Below are 5,116 nucleotides of genomic sequence, written 5' to 3'. Positions count from 1 at the left end.
TACTGGCCAAAGGTAGAGCTCTAATAACCATGTTACATGGAATAATAATAATAATAATAATAATAATAATAATAATAATAATTATTATTATTATTATTATTATTATTATTATTATTATTATTATTATTATTATTATTATTATTATTATTGCTGTTGTTGTTTTTGTTAAGCAGGAGAGATAATAGGACAACTTCATTCTAGAATTGAAGGGTAAAGGAAAAAAGAAGGAATGTGACAAAACTGCATTTTCGAGAAAGCGGCGTTTTAACATTGAAAACCGCGTAAAAGGAATAGGGTTAGTTACATCTTTTGTCCCTTTTTACATGGACATTTCTACATCTACGGATGCATGGCATATACAGTCAAATAGTACCAAGAGTCAACAACAGATAGGACAAAGCACCCGAAAAAAATCATACATGTACATTCCTTATTTTTTCCACTTACCCTTCAATTATGAAATGATATTCTGTTTTATTTAAAGTTACTTTTCAACGAGTAAATCTATTTTATGCTGTAAGGAATAACAAATGTCTGTAAATGTTAGTGGGAGAATTAAAGAATAAATGAGTTTATTAACCTCTGCAGGCTATACCATAAGTATCATACTACAAGAAGAAACAAATACTCCAGAATACAAACCATGTAATCTATCTGCTCCTTTTTCCTCTACTCATAACTTGTGACTGACGATAGCTACGACTTTGATGCCATTGAGATTTTGCTCGTGCAGAGGTTCTTGCCTTGACGGTCACAGTGTGCCAATCAAGGCACAATTAGAAAGGTAGAAAGATCTTTTAGTTATCCGTCATATCCTACTTTGTATGCAACCTCAACGAACTTTCTTGTGTTGTTGGTTGCCTAAAATGAACCACAAGATGCATTTCTTGAAATTTATTTAACGAGCTATTGTGGAACCAAATTTTATTTAAGTGGATCTTATGACAAATGTGTCATTGTTAAGCGTGGAGTACTGGATACTTTTTAGACTAATGAACTTTAAAATACCTAGGATTTAATTAATGATAATTCGTATTTTACGTTATTATAATTATGCAGCAAAGTACAACAATACAAATTGAATTAAATCAAATAAATGTGTTCAAATCATATCGTCGCATGAGAACCAGAGGAACGTAACTCCATTTTCGTAGATTTACAAGCGAAAGGACAAAAATATTATTTTCTTAGAAAGATGTGTTTTTAAGAAGATGGTAATTGAGCTACATTACAACAGATGATCGACAAGGAGAACAGTTGGCATTAAGTTCCATTTACACCAAGTGGGGCTTTGTAAATTATGTCCAAACATGAAGAAAAGGAAAACCGCATTTCTGGAGTTACGTTTCTCTGGTTCTCATGCAATGATATATAAATATGATTTTGAGTTTTGTGTCTCTGTCAGCAGCGAAACTATATGAGACGTGAACCTACAGTTTAACGTGGAATCAAAACCACATGAACTCCTGCCAGAAATAAAACCTGGGTCTCACACACCAAAGGCGCGTCCGCTAACCGCTTAGCCACGAAACAGCTATGTGTGTAAATTACAAATTTGATTTTCACAGTATTTGAATTAGTCTTGTACCTTGTTCTCAACGCTAAAGTAGGAGATTCTTCGTGAAAGAAATATACATATTTTGTATTCAACTTCACTACATAAATATAAAACACAAGTATATTTGTTTGTTGTAGAGCTACAATGATTGCTTGGCATACACCAGAAATAACAAAATGAGCAACTGCCACTGTAGAAACCCATGTTCCTAAAACCTTGTAGTTCAGTTTCTGATTACGAGTATGATTTTGAAAGAAAGTTGGGGTATCAAGATTTTTATGGAAATGATAATATCTATTCGTAATTGCTTTTAACTCTGATGGATATCCACCATCTTGAAGGTTACAGCTACGGCGGTTTTAAAGATCAAGGATAGTTGATCGTGAAAGTGATGTTTCTCTTAACATTGGCCAAATTTTCATGACCTAGTTTCTTCTAATTTTACCTTCTTTCGAAGAATAGAAAAATCATTAATAAAGATTAATAATTCTTGAGTGTCTTTGTTTAAACTTTTCTCTATTTTTTTATATTTATCTCTATGTGTTACTAAAATGATATATAAGATGCGGATGTCATAAAATTAATTTCGACTATCAAACCATAGCGCGTCAATTTTGAGAATAGGTAAGTAAAAGTATAATGTGAAAGCAGAATGACGATGCTGTGTTAAGTAGTTTACTGTAATACAAATAATGCATTTTACAACGTTACCACAATTAGTCCATTAAAAAAATAGATCAACAGGAGAAAAGTTAGAACACGAAGAAATTTAACTGACTATTTTATTTTGAAATTTTTAAGGACAAAAGTCTAACTTAATAGACATCGTGCGAGAAACAAAGCTAGTCTGAGTTGTTGATCCTTTAATCAGAAATAGCACAAAAGCATTCGCCAGAACTATTGTATATGTAAATATTCAGAAGCCAATTATTCAAGATTCTAAAAACCAACAGAGTTTTAGTAGATGATGGTTTTCAATCGTTTGTTAGATACGTATGTCAAGTGTTTATGGATTTCTGGTTTGGCACAAATTTTTGTATGTGTGTTTGTATATACTGAGATACAAACGAAGACTTTAATCAATTGACAGTAAAACTGGCATCGTTTCCTTTTATGGTTGGTGACATTTGAACAACCCAAACTACATAAAGATTAGATTACTCCCTTACTGACATTAGACGGTGAGAAGCCATATGACTAGGATTCCAAGTTAAGTTTTGGTCAATATCTCCTATAACATTGGTCCAAAATAGTCATTGTTTGTAAAGGTTTCATTCTCTTAAACGAAATACAAAAGACAACTTTCCTCTGAATAATAAATTTGATGTTGTTCTAGAGCAGTGTTTCCCAACCTTTTTCAACTTGCGGCACACTACGGGTATAACTTGAATTCTCGCGGCACACTCATAGATATGATTATTATTATTATTAGTGGTAAATATAATATACGTTATTATTTTTTTCTGTGATTACTGACCTGCTTCTCACAGAGAAGAAAGCTTGATCACTAGTTTTCCCCATCGTAAATCATTATACTTATTTTTCATTGTAATTAAAAAATAGAAAACAATTCCAATGAAATATAGGACTCAGGCTTTTAAAAATGCACTATCTTTTTGAAGACTGTGTCCAACCTTTCACTAAGTAAGATCACTAAATAACAAACGAACAAACAAATCTCTTGTACTTTTAAAACAGATGGAGGTAATTTTTATGAGTGTTTCCTTTGCCGAAAGTGTAGAATGAGATTTTAAAATTTCAACTTATGAAATAACCTGTAACAATAAAGAAGCAATAATGGTCATAACAGTGACAGTAAATACGTTTTTCTGAACATTAAAAATGTACAGACAAGTAAGAGTGCGAAACTTATAATTTATTAACATGGTTAATATATGTCACAATTTTTAAATATTAATAAAAATCTGTTTTCGAAATACAATCTATGTAGTAGTAATGTATGCATATACAATAATATATTACAATTACAGTATTTTTCCATTGTAGAGGGTCATAGTAATGTGAAATACAAATACACATTTTTCCTGTCTTGTAATTTGGTTGCTACATAACTAATAATTTTGTTTTCATTTCCTCGCGGCACACCGGCTGTGAAACGCTGTTCTAGAGTTTACATGTTCATAGACTGAAATTAAAATGCCCGTTCAGTGTTCGTTAATTAATGTAATAAACTTCACAATAAACTTTCAAAGATGATAAGGAATTGAATTTACAGAACTATTCATAACAGCGGTACATTAAAGCACAAACTGTGTTTCAAATAATGTGAGCTAGGAAAACAATTTCTTATGATGGTAAATGCAAGAGGTTCTCGTCACACTGTTTGCTTTCTCTTCCCGATAAACTTCTTAACATCTAGAAAAAAATACCCTTATTAGAGATCAAAAATATGATTGATTAAATAAATTAATTACTTTTTGTTAAAGTAAAGCTACTTCTGCCTAATTTCAAACCGCTAAAATACCTTATTTTAAGGAGAAGACAAAATTAATTCAGATTGCTTTTTTCGGCTGACAAGAATGATAGTAGATTGAAATAAATAGTAATGTGAGAAACACGACATAGGTTCTTTCCAAGATTTACCACACTACGCAGCCCTGGGATATTAAAAAAATAGAAGAGAGCTTTGCACAAGCTCTGACACCCTGCAATGTTTTCAAAGCGCTTTGTTTCAAAGATATTTTATTTTACTACAGAAACATGTCAATTTTTTACCCCTTTCTTTCTAAACGAAATCAATCAACAGGATAGTATATGTTGTACGGGATGGATGGAACTCATCCGACCTTGACCAACGTTGACATGGAGGTACCAACCTTTACGTTAATGAACATGTAAGTGAATTCTTAAGTCTCAAGTGTTCCAGAGTGAGGACAAAGTGAAACCACATTATTACAGTGGTTCTAATAGTCACCATCAAAGTTATCTAATCATCATCGAAGGAATTCAGCTGCAAACCACACAATACAATGAGAGCTTCAATACTCAAGGAAAACCTTTTTCAAGAAATAAATTGTATGAACTTAGTATCCCTTAATAGCAATGTGTACCGTAAAGATGTAATCAAAACACAATTATTACATTTCCAGAAAATGGCAACAAATCAATATACATACAAAAATGAAAGTGTCTATGTTTGTGAGTTCATACCTCCTGAACCACCCAACCGATCTCGATCAAATTTTCAACATAAATGAGCTTTGGGCCTGGAATGTTCCGTGTCATTTCACTTTTACAGTGCAACATGGAAAGGGGGAGTGGGAGATATAGCGAAAACAAATAAAGCTTAATAACTTTTGAACCACACGACCGATATCGATCAAATTTACCACATAGATTGCGCTCAAGCCTGGGGTGGATTTTATCATTTCACTTTGATGTTGCAACTTAGAGAAGAGGGAGAGAAAGATATTTTAAAATGATCGAAAATGAAACTGACTACGTTTGTGACTTAATATAAACGTAACCAAGAAAGTTGTGTCGCCTTTTGTTGATGTCTGTGTTCAATTGGCCTTCACACCGTGAGTTGAATGCGAA

The sequence above is a fragment of the Thermobia domestica genome, chromosome 6, assembly GCF_964235325.1.
Source record: "Thermobia domestica chromosome 6, izTheDome1.hap1.1, whole genome shotgun sequence".
In the NCBI taxonomy this organism is placed as follows: Eukaryota; Metazoa; Arthropoda; class Insecta; order Zygentoma; family Lepismatidae; genus Thermobia; species Thermobia domestica.
This window is presented reverse-complemented; position numbering follows the sequence as displayed.